At 40.7% G+C, this 19,798-nt stretch overlaps 2 protein-coding genes across 3 annotated transcripts in view; one reads left to right on the top strand and one right to left on the bottom strand.

Moving 5' to 3' along the window:
* AFTPH (aftiphilin) overlaps window positions 1-19,798 on the top strand; it is a 65,548-nt gene that overhangs the window by 4,763 nt on the left and 40,987 nt on the right. The gene's annotated exons all lie outside the window — the stretch shown is intronic.
* The window catches only part of SERTAD2 (SERTA domain containing 2), a 118,919-nt gene continuing 114,520 nt past the window's right edge, over window positions 15,400-19,798 (bottom strand). The window contains exon 6 of the transcript XR_005885179.1: window positions 15,400-15,560. The gene's annotated coding sequence lies outside the window, so the exon portion shown is untranslated. The remainder of the gene's footprint in view (window positions 15,561-19,798) is intronic.

Genomic DNA, 19,798 nt, shown 5'->3' with positions numbered 1-19,798 from the left:
ATCTTCCCCCTGTTTACTGAGTCACTCCATAAAAGTCCATGAAAATTGAGGTTGGGCTGAAGTCAGGAACCTGGATCTCCCACACTAGCGACAGGAACCCAGGTACTTGGGCCGTCACCTGTTTTCTTGTGGGAGCTCTAGCAGGAAGTTAGATCCAAAGTATAGTAGCAGTATAGCCTGGACTGCAGTCAGTCCTATATAGAAAGCAGCCTAACTCACTCTGCCACAACACCCACCCTATTCTATTGTGTGTCTTGCTGTTCCTTGATGGTGCCTTTTTTCTTTCTTTCTTTTTTTTGGGGGGTCACTAGTCCCCACCTTTTTTCCTTCCTTCCTTTCTTAAAAATTTGTTTATATTGCAAATGTAGATTTAAAGAGAAGAGAAATAGATCTTCCATCTGTAGGTTCACTCCTCAAATGGCTTGCAGCGGCCAGAGCTGAGCTAATCTGAAACCAGGAGCCAGAAGCTTCTTCTAGGTCTCCCACTCAGGTGCAGGGTCCCAAGGCTCTGAACCATCTTGGAGCTGGATCGAGTAGAGCAGCCAGGACATGAACTGGTGGGATGTCAGTGCTTATAGGTGGAGGATTGTCCAACTGAGTCATTGCACCCCTCCCATTTTTTTCTGTCACTTAAAGTTTTCCAGATTCTTTTTCTTTCATGAAAAATTTTCTTATTTCATCATTTTTCCTTTTCCCAGTGTTCTCTTGTTTGATACCCCCCCCGAACTGTTTTAATTCCTCTTATTGACTTTAACCCTTTACTGAACCCAGCACAGGTTGTGTAAATAGTGGGTGTGTTTACTTTTTAATTTTTCAAAATAGAAGTATGGAGGAACAATATAGAAAAAGACAAATGGGGAAAACCCATGTTAAAAAATGTCCCCTTACTGTTAATTGTTTTTTGTGTATATGTATATATACTTGTGATCTTATTGTGTGTACATTTTGTAGATTTTTGTTTTCTTTTTAGGCTTCTGCACTATTTAGAACCACATTCATATTCTTCCACTTCACCCAAACCCGAATTATCCAAATCAGTATCCACTCCACATTGTATTTTTTCCTTTTTGCTGTGAAAATTACGAAAAGATAATACTTAGTATAGGAAATTTTTTTTAAGATTTATTTTATTTTTATTGGAAAGGTGGATATACAGAGAGGAGAGACAGAGAGGAAGATCTTCCATCCGATGATTCACTCCCTAAGTGAGCGCAATGGCCGATACTATGCCGATCCGAAGCCAGAAGCCTCTTCCGGGTCTCCCATGGGGGTGCAGGGTCCCAAAGCTTTGGGCTGTCCTTGACTGCTTTCCCAGGCCACAGGCAGGGAGCTGGATGAGAAGCGGGGCTGCCGGGATAGAACCGGCGCCCATATGGGATCCCGGGCATGCAAGGCGAGGACCTTAACCACTGCGCCACCGCGCCGGGCCCAGGAAATTTGGGAAGAGGTGAAAATAAAGCTTTTTACCTCATGATGTCAGAGACCCATCAGGAAGTAGCGTAACATAAAGTAGCACTCACCAAATATATACTAAAAGAAATAATAGAAAAGTGTCTGGTCATCATACTGCAAAGAGAAAACTGTTAACACTTTGCTTTTTCCTTCTTTATTTTTACCTCTGGATTTGGGAGTGTAGCATACACGTGTGTGGGAATCATGTTGCATGGACTTTCACTCACTGTTAGGTTGGGATTATTTCCCAGTGTTATTTAATGTCGTGTAAGTCATGATTGCTGCTGACTGTATAGACTGCCAACGGGTGAGTTTCAAGTTACTTTTCCTTTTGCTCACTGAGTGGGTTCTCTGGTTTTTATTATCACAGAAAAGTGTCTTGAAGAACAAGTTTGTATGTAAAACTTTGACCTTGTCTTTGATTATTTCCATGGTTTGGAGTCTTAGAAACAGAGTTACTAAATCAAAGGGAAGGCCTGTGTGCAATGATTTTATATTTTTTTCTCTTTTAACCTTTCAGATTGTCAGTAACTATGCTGTTTTAAAATTATTTACCTGAATTTTAATTTAGATTTAGGTTTTTTTGTGTGATGGAATTGCTTCTTGGCCTCTTGGCTAAGACCAAGTGTATTATCAGCATGAATGTTTGCATAATTTTAAAAATTTAAGTGGTTGAAACTTGAGATATGTCCCAGTTTGATATGAAATTAAGTTTGTTTAGTGCCATGCTCTAAAGGTGTTTTAGAGCTCATAAAAAAAAGCTCATAGAAAAAACTGTCATAGATTTCAAAATTTTCAAAAGTTACCAGAATAAACTTGTTGTATTTTCATAACAAGGAGTGTGTTTCCTTCTAGAGCTATGTTGCCAATCCCAGTAGCTGACAGCCACATGTACCACTTAAAGTGAAATGGGTGTAAATAAAGGTGTAAAATATCCATACAGAGCAGGTTACGTTGATCACAAGTTCATGTTTTATATTCCGTGGGTTAAGTAACAGTGTTTTTTGTTTTGTTTTGTTTTTAAAGAAGATGTTTTTATAATTTCTTTTTAAAAATTTAGAGCACTGTGGTAAAGCTGCCTCCTAGGCATCCCATATGGGCCCCTGTTTGAATCCGGGTTGCTCTATTTCCAATTCATCTCCCTGCTAATACACCTGGAAAACAGCACAAGATGGTCCAAGGCCTTGGACTCCTACGCAAAAGGTGCATGGGAGACCTGGAAGGGGTTTTTGGTTCTTGTGGCCATTTGGGGAGTGAACCAGTAGATGGAAAACTCTGTCCTTCTGCTTCCTCCTTTCCCTCTTGCTTCCTACAGCTCTGACTTTCAAGTAAACAACATCTTTTTAAAAGGAGAGGAGGGGAGGGAAAAAGAAATACCAGTCTTCCATCTACTGGTTCATTCCCCAAATGGCTGCGGTGGCCAGGTCAGACAAGATTCATCTGGGTCTTCTATGTGAGTTACAAGGACACAAACACAAGGGCCATCCTCTGTTGCTTTTCCCAGCCATTCGCGAAGAGCTGGATCTGAAGTGTGGTCACGGGTTATGAACCAGTGGTTACAAGGCATGCTGACATTTGGCAGTGGCTTTGCATGCTACACTGAAATGCCAGGCCCCGCATTTTTTTTTTTTTAATTTAATTTAACTTGAACAGGAGAGAGAAATAGACTTCCCATATGGCGGTTCATTCTCCAAGTGCCAGCAGTCACTAGGATTGGGCCACATAGAAGCCAGGAACCAGAAATTCCATCCAGGTGTCCTGCATGAATGGCAGGGACCCCACTACTTGAGCAATACCTAGTGTCTGTTTGAAGGTGCACATTAGCCAGGCTCTGGAAGCTGGGGCAGCAGGTCTCGGATCCAGGCAGTTGGATACACTCTGTGAATGTCCTGAGTGGCATCTTCATCATTAGACCACTCACTCACCCCATCTGTTTGATTTTTCAATGTGGCCACTAGAAAATGAAAGATGGCTTGTTTGTCTTTATTGTATTTCAGTTGGACAGTAACTGCTCTAGAATAAAACAGGAAGTTCTTTGTGGAGAAGAAATACGAAATTAGAAAGTTGTCAGGTATTAAAAAATCACATGTTGTGTGTAAACCTATTTATTTATTTGAAAGAATTAGAGACAGGAAGAGAATGGAATCTCCCATCCACTGGTGTGCTCCACAGGTGGCCACAGCAGCTAGGGCTGGGCCAACCTGGAGCCAGGAGCTTCATCTGCATCTCCCTTAGGAGCATTTGAGCCATCTTCTGCTTTCCCAAGCACATTAACAGGGAACCGGATTTTAAGTAGAGTAGCTGGGACTTGAGGAGGCATCCTGAATGGATGCTGACACTGCAGACTGTGGCTTAACCCACTTATGGCCCCTACATTTTTCATAGTACATAGTTTTATTCATAATTTTTTCAAATTATAAGTGTTCAGTTACAGTCTATAGCTTATATTTCTTATACTCTGAAACATTTAAGTGTAGGAGGACTTTTGGAAGATTCCTTCAGGAATTGATTTCTCACCTAATTGAAGGATGTAGTAGAAATGTTCCAGGCAGTGAGGCTGTCAGTGCAAAGACTGATGTAAGGAATGTCACCAATGCCCTTGCACCAGCTGTAAGAAAGTAGTTTAGCTAGAACATGGAAAACAATGGGAGAAGGCAGGAGGACAGTTGGAGAGAGAGAAATGGCTTTTAGGAGTATTGCTTGTATTGTGTATGATTGAATACTAGTTAGGGATACACATGATGATAATAATGCTAACTTAGATTGGTAGGGTCGGAGCTGAAAATTGCTGCAAGTATAGGATGAAGGGACTTAAGAGCTAGAAATGATTTTCTAGAGAGACAGAAGCTGGAGAACCATTGTCAGAGATGACTGTGAAGTTGGTGGATGAGTAGCTGGGTGTGTGGGGGAGCCAATTACGGAATGAGAGATCCCTGAAAGCGGACTAGGTTTAAGGAAGAAGTTCTTACTAAGCTCACGTTGAGGTCTTTGAGGACTGGAGCAGGACTAGAGACTGGATTATAAAGCATAATCTAGGAGTTCTAGACTATGGTAACTGTAAACCTCAGCAGGGTGAGATGACTTCAGGAAAGGTGAAACTTGGAAAAATGTATACAGTTGTGTTCAGTACTTAGAAAATCTAGGTTTGTTTTAAAGTCTTAAGTGTGAAAGTAAGGAATGGGAGGAAGTAAATGAAAACTTACCGTTGACATCTGTGTAGCCTAGTAAATGATCTTACACATGCTTATTTGATTCTCAGAGAGCATTTACCTTTTTATTGCAAGACAGAAAATAAACTGGAACTTCCTGTTTAGGGGGCTGGAGACAGCTATGAATAGAGGTTGGTACTTTTGCCATGTTAATTATGTAATTGTTTCCCTTAGTGCCAAAATGACATCTGAAACCCTATTCCTGTTTTTGTTTTTATTAAGCAAGAACAGATTAAGACTGACTGGTGGGCATTTGACTCAGCAGCTGGAGTCGACATTTGGGATGCCTGCATCCCATAGCAGACACTTGGGTTGAGTTCTAGCTGTCTGGCTTCTGATCCAGCTGATGTGCTCCCTGGGATCAGCAGGTAATGGCTGTAGTACTTGGGTCCCTTCCACCGGTGTGGGAGACCCAGATGAGTTCCAGGCTCTTGACCTCAGCCTCCATAGCCCTGGCTATTGCAAATGAATCAGTGTATGGAAGATTTCTGTCTCTCTGTGACTTTCAAATAGAATGAAAATAACCATGCTTAAAAAAAAAAAACAAACCTAGAATTATCAGAGTTGGTGTTGGTACAACAGGTTAACCTGCTGCATGTGACCCTGACATTGCTTGTGGGTGTCAGTTCAAGTCCCGGCTACTCCACTTTCAGTCCAGCTCTCTGCTAGTGTATCTGGGAAAGCAGCAGTTCAAGTGGTTAGGCCATCACACCCGGGTGGGAAATTTATATGTAGCTCCAGGCTTCTGGTTTAACCTGGCCTGGCCTGGCCCTGGCCATTGTGGCCATTTGGAAAGTAAACCAGCTAATGCGAATTTTCTCTCTCCCTTTCCTGCGTCTCTCTCCTTTTTCTCCTTCTCCTCTCCCTCCTCTCCCCGCTCCCTTTTACCCTTCTCTCCTTTTCCTCCCTAGTTCCATCCTCTCTCTGTGTAACATTGCCTATCAAATAAATCAGTAAACCTTTTGGTATTATAAACCATATATTAGCTCATGCAGCATCTTAATTAAGGGTGAATATTGAGTTTCTGTTGTCACCACTACCGTGAGACTTAATATTAGAGGTGTTGACCAACACAGTTAATAGGGAAAAATAGAGACATATGAACTGAAAAAGAAAGGTCTAACCAATTTGCTTACATAATTACCAATAACTTTAATTTATATAAATTGCTTGCCAGTTGGTTGGAGTGAAAGGCCTCAGCCAAAACATTCTGTATTGGTAACGGATTTTTGTTTGTTTGAAAGGCAGAGTTACACAGAGAGAGCTTCCATTTCCTGGGTTAGTCCCCAAATGGCAGCAACCACTAGAACTGAGCCATTCTAAAGCCAGGGGCCAAGGACTTGGGCCATCCTCTGCTGCTTTCCCAGGCTGTAAACAGGGAGCTGGATTGGAAACGGAGCAACCAAGATGCATACTGATCCCCATATGGAATGGCAGTGCCACAGGTGGAGGCTTAGGCGGCTATACCATGGTACCAGCTTCAGCAGATTTGGCTTTTTTTGTTAAGAACAGTTACCAGTTTCTGTGTTTAGGTATGAGGGAGATTTGTCCTTGGAGGAGCATTTAGCCTAGTGTAAAGATGCTTACACCCTGTATCAATAGCCGCATTTAGGACCTGGCTGATGCAGAGCCTGTGGGGCAGCAGTGATGGTAATCTAGTAATCAGGTTCCTGCTGCTCCTGTGAGTTCCTCCTCCCCCCCACCTCGGGGGGGGGGCACCTGCTAGCTGCTGCAGGCACTTAAGGAGTTGGCCAGCAGATGGGAACTAACTGGCCCCCCTGCCTCTCTCAAGAAATGAAAAAATTTATATTAAGAGTAAGGAGATTGATTCTGAGTGATTAATTAATGATTTATCACTTTTAAAATCATTCTCACTATTTTAAGAATGATAAATTTTAACATGTTAAATGCTAATGTAATAATTTTCAAAGCAAGATTTCTAGGAGGATTTTGGATATTGCATATACATCTTAAAGAGACCACAGTGCTTTTTAGTAGGTGAGTGAACAGTGTTTATGCCTCGCTTAACTCCTAACCGGGTTTTAATGTTTTTTCTCCTGATCATTGCTTTTTTTTTTTTTTTTAATTATCTATTGTGCAGTGGTTTATCATCTCTTGTCTCAGTTGTTCATTGTGTACATGCAAAAATGTAATTTTTTTTTTTTAAGATTTATTATTGGAAAGTCAGATATACAGAGAGGAAGATCTTCTGTCCGAAGACTCACTCCCCAAGTAAGCGCAAAGGCCGATGCTATGCCGATCCGAAGCCAGGATCCAGGAACTTCTTCTGGGTCTCCTACACTGGTGCAGGGTCCCAAGGCTTTGGGCCATCCTCGACTGCTTTCCCAGGCCACAAGCAGAGAGCTGGATGGGAAGTAGAACCAGCACCCATATGGGATCCTGGCGCGTTCAAGGTGAGGACTTTAGCCACTACGCCAAGCCGCCGGGCCCATGCAAAAATGTTGACCTGGATTATTTGCAGATATAGTTCTTCTGCAATGGGAATCACAATCTGAAGTATTATTTTTTTTAAGGCTTTTGTTTTCAGTATTTATAAAAAGTAATGAACTTTAAATAAACTATTCTCATTTGACTTTTAAATTTTTTTAGTAGTGTCATTGTCCTTTTAAAAAATAATTCCAGACATCAAAATTCAAATGTACATTAACAAAATATTGGAATATGCATTGCTCTTATGGTTAAGTCATTAGTTCCTCCTCTTTTTGTATTTGAGAGTATTGCCCTGCGTCCTAATAGGGCAGCAGAGGAGAGCTGTGTTATTGGGCCTCAGAAGTTTACTTGAAGCAAATGTAAGTTCTACATCTAAATACAAAGTTAAGGCTTAATCAAATTACCAATAACTTGGTTTCTGAAGTGGAGCAAAGTTGTTTCTTGTTGCTGTTCTTCACGCACTCATTTCTTAATGTCATCTTCAGGAAAAAAGTGTGATTCTTTAAAAAACAATGTATTTAATGGGAGGAGTAATGCAAAGAGGGAAGCTGCCAGGTCAGGCTGAGCCAGGAGCAAGGACTCCGTACTGGTCTCCCAGTGGCTGGCAGGGCCAGGGCTTGGCCCTCCTTCCACTGCCTTCCTAAACTGTCAGCTGGAAGCTGGATTGGAAACAGCAGCTGGGGCTGACACACACTGATACTATGTTAGCTTTGCAAGTGGTGGTTTAAACCCACTGTGCTAAAATATTACTTCCTGTAATTAATTTTTTAAAGATTTATTTTTATTACAAAGTCAGATATACAGAGAGGAGGAGAAACAGAGAGAAAGATCTTCCGTCCAATGATTCACTCCCCATGTGAGCACAGTGGCTGGGGCTGTGCCATACTGAAGCCAGGAGCTCAGATCTTTTTCCAGGTCTCCCACACCGGTGCAGGATCCCAAGGCTTTCGGCCATTCTTGACTGTTTTCCCAGGCCACAAGCAGGGATCCGGATGGGAAGTGGAGCTGCCGGGATTAGAACCGGCGCCCATATGGGATCCCGGTGCTTTCAAGGTGAGGATTTTAGCTGCTAAGCAATGGCGCCGAGCCCCTGTAATTAATTTTTTAAGCCTTCCCCCCCCCCCCCGAAAATTGCATAGCATTAAAACATACATAATTGTAAATGAAGCTTCTAAAAGAAGCACACAAATTACTTCATAAGCTTTCTGGTTCGTAGGAAGTAGTAATTAAATATTTGTGATTTGGAATTCCTCACATCTAGAGCTATCTAAAATACATGATTTAATGTTTCAAGGGTTGTGCAATAATTTGATCATTTAAAGTAAAATTTCCAAGTTTCATTTTTAAGAAATGTATTAAAGATTTAATGTTATAAATTCATTGCTTTTAAGCATGAATTAAAAATGCTTAGTAATATTATCAGATAAATGTGTACAACTTTAAAAGTATTTGTACAATCAAGTCATTATAGGAAAAATCTTTTTTTGGTTAGAAATAGTGTTTTGGGGCCCGGCACAGCAGCCTAATGGCTAAAGTTCTTGCCTTGCAAGTGCTGGGATCCCATATGGGCACATTCTAGTCTCGGCAGCTCCACTTCTCATCCAACTCCCTGCTTGTGGCCTGGGAAAGCAGTCGAGGATGGCCCAAAGCCTTGGGACCCTGCACCCTCGTGGGACACCTGGAGGAAGGTCCTGACTCCTGGCTTCGGATCGGCACAGCACTGGCTGTTGTGGTCACATGGGGAGTGAATCATCAGACAGAAGATCTTCCTCTGTTTCTGTATATCTGTATCTCCTCTCTGTATATCTAACTTTCCAGTAAAAATAAATCTTAAAAAAAGAAAGAGTGTTTTGTGGTCAGTGGCACCCACATGGAAGAGCTGGTTGGAGTTCTGGGCTCATGACTCGACCTGGCTCAGCCCTGGCTGTTGCAATCATTCAGGTAGTAGTGAATTGGTGCATAGAAGTGCTTTCTCACTCGATCTTATAAGTAAACAAATAAATATCTAAAAAACAAAAGGGAAACAGTTAATCTGTTGGAGGCAGAAGAATCAAATACAAGATTAGGTAGAGGAATGATTTTCAGAAAGGCTCTTTAAAAATATTTTAGACGTTTTCCCTGTTAGTGATTTTTTTTTAAATTTGTTTTTATTGCAAAGTCAGGTATCTGGAGAGAGGAGGAGAGACAGAGAAATATCTTCCTTCTGTTGAGCCACTCCCTAAGTGACCACAGTGGCCAGAACTGTGCCAAACCAAAGCCAGGAGCTCTTCCGAGTCTCCCACACGGGTGCAGGATCCCAAGGCTTTGGGCCGTCCTCGACTGCTTTCCCAGGCCACAAGCAGGGAGCTGGACAGGAAGTGGGGTTGCTGGGATTAGAACCAGCGCCCATATGGGATCCTAGTGCATGCAAGGCGAGGACGTTAGCTGCTAGGCCACTGCTCCGGGCCCGATTTATTTTTATTTAACTTCATGCACTTTTTTTTGTTACTGATAGGTATTTCATTTGTTTTCAGTTACTTTTTAAATTAAACAGCAGTAGAGTTAATGCATTTATGGAAATGTCTACATACTTGCTTCAGTTCATCTACAGGTTACATACTTATAGATGAGATTTCTTAGTATGTTAGTCTGAACAAGAACAGTAATTTGATTTAGAGGGATTGGATCAGAAGGAAAAAGAGTACTTTTTATACTTTGGGTTATGACCTATTTTGGGTTTGTAAACTCCGTTTTGGGAGTCACGATCAGTTTTTAAGAAACAAAAATTAAATTGAACCAAAAATGAGAGTGCACAGAGAGGAAGGGCAAAAACTGTGAAACATTTTGTTTTCAGTGTTTGTTGGACCACCGTGTAAGATGTTTCTTCTGTGAATCCTGGGCAGGACATGAGAAAGTCTACTTTAAATGACAGACTAATTTCGAGCCCAAAGATATTTGGTACATTTCAAATAATATTAAACTATTTTTTTTTCCTTTTGCCCTTTAGCATTTTCCCCTCTCAGGAAAAAGTAAAACTTTAAGCCAAGCAAAAACACCATTTAAAGGTCAATCAGTTAGAAATGTGTTTGCCATGGAATTCTTTCCATAGTTGTCAGGACTGATTAGTACAGGTGGACCTAATGATATTACCTGTGTATACCCTGCACAAGAACATTCATGACAGTGTTTTGGAGTATGTTCTTACTTGATTTTTTTATATATCAAAAAATTTTATAATTTCCTCCAAAATGTTTTCATGTGGGAATCATTTGTTTAAAACTTGTTGTCATCTTTGGATTATTGACTTTTTAAAAACTGGTTCATTATTTCTTTGTTGTTTATTTGAAAGGCAGCAAGACAGAGTTTCCTGTCCACTGGTTCACTTACCAAATACCTGCAGTACCTTTGTCATGTCAGGCTGAAGTCATGAGTCAAGAACTCAGTATGGGTCTACCTCACACACAGGTCAGGGATTCCAGTACTCGGGCCATCCCTTGTTTCTCCAAGGGTGGACACTGGCAGGAAGTTGGGTTTGGAAGTGGAGAGGACTTGAATCCAGACACTCCAGTAAAGCATCCCGGTCATCCTCTTGCTGGGCCAAACACCTGCCCCATGTCTGGTTTCTGTCAGTCACTTTGCCTTTAGGTTGCATTTTTCTCTTAATTGCTAAGTAGCCAAAGAACAAATTAAAGTGAAACTAATAGCATCGGTAGACTTAATGTGTAAGGTTACATAGGTCATATTTTAAGGCCGTATTTGTGAGTTTTGGATTATCTAGGGAATCATCTACTTTTTTTTTATTAGCTCAGTTACGTGAATTCTGGCTGTACTCAGTTTCATAAGCTTTAGTAAATACTGCTTTCTCTAAAGAGGTAAGTTACCCCTGAGGTTGGCACTTGTAATCATATACACAGCATACTGTTAGAGGAAGGGTAGTTGCCAGGACCTGCCATGGTGTACATTTTTTGATTACAAAATGTCCTTTTGTTTTGAAATTCCACAAGAAAGCTATGATGTTTTTGTTTTTTCCCCCTCGGAATATCCTGGGCTTTTGAGGCTTAACTCATTAGTGTTGACCAGAATACTGATATAAAGCCGTACAAGAAGTAATTGCTTTCAAAGCAGGTCAACTGATTGCAGAACCTTCTGTGGGAAATTTTTTGTGAGGTATCAAAGTTGCTGGGGGTCAGCAAATGATAGCAAGGGGCGTTATTAGGAGTGTCCATTGTATCCTTCCGCACTGGTGACAGCAGGCTTCTCCCCTGATGCTGAGGAGTCTTCTCAAATCAGATAGAATATTCACATTACTGTGTCTGTTAAAAGTATTAACAAGGGCTCATGTCTTGGAATGCCTACAGTAGCAGGGTTCTGAACTGGCCACAGTACTTCCTGCTAATGGGAAAGCAGGAGATGCTGGTCCAAGTATTTGGGTCCCTGACACCCATGTGGGGCACCTGGATGAAGTTCTCTGGGCTCCTGGCTCCAGCTTGTTCCAACCCTGGAATTTGGGGTGTGAACCAGTGGATGAAAGAACAATTTGATCTGATTCTCTCTGTCTCTTGCTCTCTTTCTCTCTGTTCCTCTGCCTTTCGAATAAGTAAATCTTTTTTTTACGTAAGTCATTTTTAAACACACACAAACTTTAGTTGATTAAGCTTTTCCTTTTCCAGCTTGCATATAATTATACCTCTAAGCATATTTTTTCCTTCGGATTGGTTGTGGTACAAATGATTGGATTTGCTCCTTTTCCACATTTATCACTTTTTCATCCAGTCTCCCTCTAATTACCGTACTTCCATTGATTGAACGGGGCTGTTTCCTAACTTTTTTGGTGAAGCTCCAAATGACCAGAGATAGGACTACAAAAATTACAGTTCAACAGCAGTCAGAGGAATAAATACCTCAGGAAGAACAACAATAATGTATTCAGTTCCCTTTGTGAGCCAGACATTGAGGATGCCCGGCAGACAGCAGAGGTCTGTGCCTGCTCACGGTTTAGTCTCTGGAGCTCAGGTGAAGGAACTCTTGAAGTGCAGTTTCAGTGGAGTGGTAGGATAGAAGCCGGATTATATTGGGTTGGAGAGTGAGTGGGAGGTTAGGAAGCAGAGATAGTGAATAGACAGTTCACTTTCAACAAGCTCGATGGGGAGGAGAGGAGCTGGAAGGGTTCGCCAGGAAGGGTTTTACTGTGTTTTGTGCTGTTGATGGAAGAGTCTGAAGAGAAAGCTTCAGTATATGGGGAAACAGTGAGCAAGCAGTTGAGAAGGAGAGCAAGATCTGTAGATTGTGGATGTAAGCCAGGTTTTAGTGAGGGGCTTGAAGATGAGATTGCTCCTGGCTTTTAGATTGTATTTTCATTGTAAAGTTTCAGGAATATGAGAGTGGAAAATTAAGAATGACTAAATTTTTCCGACAACATATGGTAGAAGAGAATACTGGGGAAAATTGTTTTCTGAGGGTGGATGTGTCTGTCTTCTCTGTTGGTTCTGTATTGCATCCCTTGTTATCAACAGTTATCCAGACTTAATTTCAAGTTGAAGCACCTTTTGGGAAAAATAACTAGTGAGCTCTCAAACAGAGGGTCAGTTTATAAGACCAGTTAAAGGTAAAATATCCTCTGATGTTCTTATCTTTTAAGTTTTTATGGGCCCCTATAAATTGGAAACTATTCAGTTGCAAATAAAATGCATTATTATGGATTTGCATAGAAGGCTAAATTAAGAGAAAACATTTTATGGAGATTTTTTAAAAACAGCTTCTATAAAATAGTGCTGTTCGTTAGTCTTTGGTGAGTGGATGTCTACTGCTGTTCCTTATAATTGACATTTTTATTGCAATATCTTTATTTCGAGTTTAATCATTGAAGTACTTTTAAAAAAAAAAATTAAAGAGACAGCTCTCTCCACTGGTTCACTTTGCAAATGTCCTCAATAGGCAGGGTTAGGCCACGCCGAGGCCCGGAGTGCAGTGGGTGACAGGTACCCAATGCCTTGAGCTATCACCTGCTGCCTCCAGGTTATAGATTAGCAGGAAGCTGGAATCTAGCGGAGCTAGGACTGAACCCCAGGTATTCAGTATGGAATGCAGGCATCTTAAGTATCTTTTAACAAGTAAACATATGCCTACCTCCTGTAAAGTAACATTGTGTAAATGATATTCACACTTTCGTAAATCATCCTTATGGACATATTGTGAAGACAAGATTTTCATCATGTTTAGTGAATTGATTTTTCAGTCTGGCTTTTTGTGGGCATTAACTAAAAGGTATTTTAAAAGGATTTTTTTTGAAAGCATATTTTACAGAGAAAAGGAGAGACAGAGTGGATCTTCCATCCACTGGCTTACTCCCCAGATGGCCACAAGGGCCAGAACTGAGCTGGGAGCCAAAAGTTTCTTCCCAGTCACCCATGTGAGTACAGGGGCCCGAAGGCTTGAACCATCTTCTGCTGCTTTCCCAGGCTATAAGTAAAGAGCTGGATAGGATGTGAAGCAGCCATGATACAAGTCAGTGCTCGTATGGGATGCCGGTGCAAACAGTTAGAGGATTAGCATGTTACGCCACTGCACCAGCCCCCAAATTGTAAACTTAAATGTAAAGAGATTTGGCAGCTTATTTTCATTGTTTGCTCACATTTAGTACTATTTTTGTTAGTATGGAAAAATAAGAAACCAAAAATAACCTTGTGATATTCAGGTTAAACCTGCTGCCTGTTATGCCAGCATCCCATATTGAAGCTTTGGTCTGTCTTGACTGCTATGATTCTGACCCAACTTCCTGCTAATGTGCCTGGGAAAGCAGCAAAAGATGACCCAAGTACTTGGGCTCCTGCCATTCCATGTGGGAAACTTGGATGGAATGTCAAACTCTAGGCTTTGGGTTGTCCCAGCCCTGGCCACTGCTGTTGTTTCAGAAGCGAACCAGTAGATGAAAGATCTCTCCCTCTCCTGTGTCACTCTTTCAAATAAATCTTAAAAACAGAAAGATTAGCTTCTCAGAACTTTTGCTGGTTATATCTTATCTTACTTTATTTTAAAACTTTTTTGGTTTCCCAATTACTGAAGGAGTTTCAGAAATGAGAATTGATAGAATTCTCAATGCCGTGGGACCCTGTGTCCACGTGGGAGACTTGGAAGAAGCTCCTGGCTCCTGGCTTCGGATCAGCCCAGCTCTTGCTGTTGTGGCCTTTGAGGAGTGAACCAGTGGATGGATTTCTTTCTGTCTGTCTCTCCTTCTCTCTTAAATCTGCCCTTTTAGTAAAAAGAAATAGAGCTTTTAAAAATTATTTAATTTTTTAAATTTTAGCTATGACTGACTCACCACATTACTGTTATACTACCTTGAGGAATAACATAATCTGTTTAAGCTTTTATGTTTTCACCTGTAAAATGAAGATAATTTCTATCTTTTAAAATAATATGAGAACTAAGTGAGATAATTCATATATTCTTCATGTAATATTGGCATTTAGCACTCAGATACTATCCTTGTTATAAGTACAAAGAGAAAACAACCAGGAGATTTTGTGTTTTTTTTTTTTTTAAGATTTATTTTTATTATTTTTTTATTGGAAAGGTGGATATACAGAGAGGAGAAACAGAGAGGAAGATCTTCCATCCGATGATTCACTCCCCAAGTGAGCGCAACGGCTGATACTATGCCAATCCGAAGCCAGGAGCCTCTTCCGGGTCTCCCATGCGGGTGCAGGGTCCCAAAGCTTTGGGCCGTCCTCGACTGCTTTCCCGGGCCACAGGCAGGGAGCTGGAAGGGAAGCGGGGCTGCCGGGATTAGAACCGGCGCCCATATGGGATCCCGGGCGTGCAAGGCGAGGACCTTAACCACTGTGCCACCGCACCGGGCCCAAGAGATTTTGTGTTTTAACAAATGACTTAAACGCTACATATTATGCCGTTGCTGACATTGACATGCTGTTGGGGTCTGTGATATCTTGGATTTTTGTTAAGTTTCCTCCGTGTTGTAGCAAGTTGAGCCGCTGCCACCTCCCATGCCACCATCCCATATGAGCGCCAGTTCAAGTCTTGACTGCTCCATTCATATCCAACTGTTCTTACATGCTTTGAAAATCTTTGGGTCCCTGCCACTCACAAGGGAGACACGAATAAAATTTCAGGCTCTTGACTTCAGCCTGGCCCAGCCCCAGTTGTGGCTGTTTGAGGAGTGAACAAGCAGGCAGGAAAAATCTCTTTTTTTCTCTTTCACCCTCTTACCCTGTCTTTCAAATCAATCAATCAAGGAAGCAAGTTTTAAAATGAAAGGTTGTCAAAATACTGGTGAGATTTTCTAAAAATATTCAGGATATGGCATTTTTAAAAGGTTCGTTACTCAAAAGAGTAAACGAAGAGCGAACAAGTCAGAGTCATCTTCATCCACCAGTTCACTCCCTAGATGACGGTGGCAGTCAGAGCTGGGCGATTGAAGCCAGCAGATTTCGCAGGCGCATTGGCAGGAAGCTGGATCAGAAATGGAGATTGAACTGAGATCAGTATGGGATAACTGCACTGAATGTGACACCTTTACCCACTGCACCACAACACCCACCTCCAGGGAACAGCTTTGTACTGAGCAGTTAAAATGCTGGTTAAAATACCCATGTCTGAGAACCTACATTTGTGTTCTTGCTTTGGTTTCTGATTCTAGCTTTCTGTCAGTGCAGACTCTGTTATGAGAAAGGAAGCAAAAATGTAGACAAGAGGGAGAGACACATCTTGGTCTGTTAGCTTACTCCCTGAATGGCTGTAATGGCTGGACCTGGGCTAGTCCAAAGCCAAAAACTTCTGATTCTCCTGTGTCAGTTCAGGAGCCTAGGACTTGGCCCATCTTCCTCTGCTGTTTCAGGCACAGTAATGGGCAGCTGGATTGGAAGTGGAGCAAGCAGACCTCAAACCAGTGTCCTTATGGGAGTTGTTTTACTTGATACAAAACAATGCTGTCCCTCTCTGGGACTGTTAAGCAGAAATGTAGGTTGGGCAGGTTCAATGATAGTACATGTTGACACTGCTTGAAATTCCTGTAGATTTTGAAGAATTTGAACTACTGTAACACCTGACAACATTTGTAATGCAAATTGGTGCTTTCAGTTGCTTATAAGGTATTTTCACTCATTTTTAAATGAAGTTTTTTTTTTTACTCATTTGTATTTTTAACAAGTGACTAATTATAAGCTTCAGTTATAGTATGATAAAAGAGTGATTATTTCTTGTGATCGTTAGCACACCTTCCTTACATCCTTTGAACCATTAAAGTCAGTAGCGTAGCTTGAGGTGTGGTTGTTAACCTTTTTTTTTCTGACCAGCGTCCATAATGCTTGTGTTTCGAGCTCTCACCTCAGTTCTTATAAAAGTGAATTTAGAGTGAGGATTCGTGAATAAATCTTGTATAAGCTGGGTCAGCTTGCCAGGCCTTGGGAGGTGATATTTACCTCAGTACAGCTGGGTTGGTGTCCTGTGAAAGTTGTGAGTTGCTTCTGAGTGAGTGAGTGTGACATGGGTTCGAAGCTTTTTAGCTTGTCTACAAGGAACCCTTGATGCTTGATCTGGTCGAGACATTGACACCACCACCACCAGATGTGAGCCCAGGGGTCTTGAGGGTGGGTAATGCGGTGTGTATGGGGAATGAAGGCTAGGGAGGTAGTGAACTATCTCACGGAGGACTGTATAAGGAAGATTCTGCATATTTCCTAGACATGAAGAATCCTTGCCAGGGCAGGCATCTCTACTTACATCAACGTTTATTGTGTTCTTTCCTCTGATTGGATAGAAGCTATGACCAGTTTGTGCCAACATACAGGGGAGGAGAGCTTCAGAGTTGTGTTTTCCTGTTTTTCAGAACCTCCATCTTATTTATAGTAAACTGTTACTCCTGGAACTGGTTTGGAAATTATGGTCTCGGGTTTCAGCCTAGGGTTTCAGATTCTGATTGTCATCAGCCACACCCTGCCTTTATACGGAAGTTAAGCTTTATATTTCGTAGGGATCAGTTATGAAAAATCAGCAGTAAAGAGAGCATCATTAAGTCTGTCTTTTCAGGTGCTCCTGTTCCATTTCAGCGTACCTGGATTCCCAGCTCTAGCTTCCTGCTAAATAAATACCTGATTGGATTCCTGCATCCTAAAGGAAGACATGCATTATATATCGTTAGGCCTGGCCCTGACTGACCACTCTTGGGCATGGCAGGCATTTAAGGAGTAAACCAGAAGGTCAGAAATCTTTCAGTCTCTCAAATAAAGAAGCAAATAAATGATTTTGTTAAAAAAATTAAGATGCAATTACCAATGAAGTTTTCATGTATCTTTTTTTAAAAATTAATTACATTTCATTTTATGACACATTTTCATAGGCTCTACAATTTCCCCGTCCCCTCACCCCGTGGTGGATTGCTCCACCTTGTTGCAGTATTACAGTTCAAATCCAATCGATTCTTTCATTGCAAGCATGTACCATGCAGATTCCAGCATCTTATTGTCCAGATAAATTCAGGTTTCTTGGGGAGACCATCTCTGGTCTGAAGCCTTCATGTATCTTAGTGTGGTTACAAACGTTTTTGTTCAATGACTTAACTTTGACTTGCTCTTTCATTGACCTTTTAAAATACCAAGTCATGTGAGAGTTTATGCCAGCTGAGCAAACTTGGCTTATGTTTTGTCATGGGTAGATTATTATTTGAGTCACATACTTGGTGAAAGTTAAAATGTAATGATAGTTGATAACTTACTGAGTACTCTGAATGTGCCAGGTACTAAAGACCTGGTAGTTTAAATATTTTCAAGCAGCTTTTAAAAGGCATATACCAAACAACAAGGAAACACAAAGGAATTCCTCTTGCTCCACATCCTTATGAGAAAAAGATATGGTTAGAATAATTGTGTTTTAATTTGAACCATTCTAGATCTGAATATGTATTGATATCTTACTCTATAGATGTTATTTGCATTTCCCTGATAATTTTATATGTTTATTGTCCATTTGGATAATCTCTTGTGAAATAACTTTTCAAATATTTTAGCAGTTTCTCTGTTGGATTTTCTCCCATTAACCTGTAGGAATTCTTACAATAGATCTGTATTTGAGTCTTTTTTTTTTTTTTAACAGATAGTATTGCAAATCTTTCCCCAAGCAGTGACTTGCCTTTTCACTGTTTATTAATGGTGTTCTTTTGATGAAGAGAAGTTTTAAATTTTAATGCAGTCCAATTTATTAGTCTTTATCTCATGTTTAGAGTGATTTCTCTGTTCTGGTTTGAAGTATTTTTGCCTTCACTAAGGTCATGAAAATGATCTCTCGTGTTATTTTTTTTCATGTTACCTTTCAGAAGATTTTTTTTTTACTATCATCATCATTATTATTGTTACTATTTTTATTTACCTTTCATATTTAGGCCTGTGATCTAGCTCAAGCTTACTTTGGTATAAGATGTTAGATAAAATAAAAAAATTTTCCCCCTCTGTGAGAATAACCAGTTAATCTAGCATTTTTTGTTGAAAAGGCTATTCTTTTCCTGCCACACTGCTTTGCCATCTTTTTGAACAAGATGTGTGTACCTTTAAGCCAAATCTTAGTATTTGTTTTCTAACCTTGTTCTTGAGAAACTTGTTAAAAGGCCAGTAGTTTCAGATAGTAGTTGACCACATTCTTCCCTTTGCTCTTGCTTGCCAAGCCCTCATTGCCTCTGGACCATACAACTCTCAACCTACAGAGTCTTCATACCATCTTTTATATAACTATTTCAGAATTCAGGCTAGATGTGCTTTAAACAGTGCAACAGTCTTCTGGTAAAAGATTAATGCTGGATCACCTTTGCTCATGGATGCCCTGCACACTAGATGTTAACCTGGCACAAGGCTGGAGTTCCATTGCTGATTGCTGTAACCATAAACTTCGAGACTGTGCTCTTGGCCCATTTTCTTGGACCTCCCCAAAGCCTCCAACGTTTTTGGTTTGTAGCCCTGAAGGTCTGCTTTCATTTGCATTGTTAATTTTTGTTGTTACCTGTTACTATATCCTAATCTTCTTATAAAGATAGAATTTCCCATGGACAAACCTCCAGAAATACTGGAGGCTTATCCACGTTCTCAGTCTCCATACTCTCACTTGCCTTCACGCTACCTCTATGCCTCAGTCATGAGATGTTGTTTGTGTCAACTTTTCTGGCTCTTTTCTTCTATCTAACAAGCCTCCTGCAATGGACATAAATATCAGGTTGAACACAATCCCTCTTCATAAATACACATATAGAAACACACATACATGCTTGTTTGCTCAAGTTAGAAATGCAGTGACTGATAGGGACACCTTGTGGTGAGGTGTAAATAGCCCATTAAGAAAGATGAAGGAACGTTGTTGAGTTTGTTTTGTATCCAACAGAATATTAAAGTAGCTTATCTACTATTCCACTTCCCCTTCTTTTTATTTTTTATTTATTTTTTAACTGCAGGGCTGGCTATTTAAACACATTTTCTGTGTTTTTTAAAAAATTGATTATCTAAGTCAAATATTATTTATAAATTCATTTTTACCAATAATATTATCATAGAGCTTCTTTAAGTAGAGTTGGCCTGACACAGGGGAATTTTATGGAAAGTTTTGAGCCGCCTCCACGGTGGTTGGCTGATTGAAACTTAGAAGCAGTGACCCTCTCAAGTTTCTGAAGAGTGAGTTGCATCAGGGCCAAAAGCTTCAGAGTAACATGTAGC

Source organism: Ochotona curzoniae, unplaced genomic scaffold (assembly GCF_017591425.1).
Source record: "Ochotona curzoniae isolate NIBS_2020 unplaced genomic scaffold, NIBS_Ocur_1.0 contig_883, whole genome shotgun sequence".
In the NCBI taxonomy this organism is placed as follows: domain Eukaryota; kingdom Metazoa; phylum Chordata; class Mammalia; order Lagomorpha; family Ochotonidae; genus Ochotona; species Ochotona curzoniae.
This window is presented reverse-complemented; position numbering and strand designations above follow the sequence as displayed.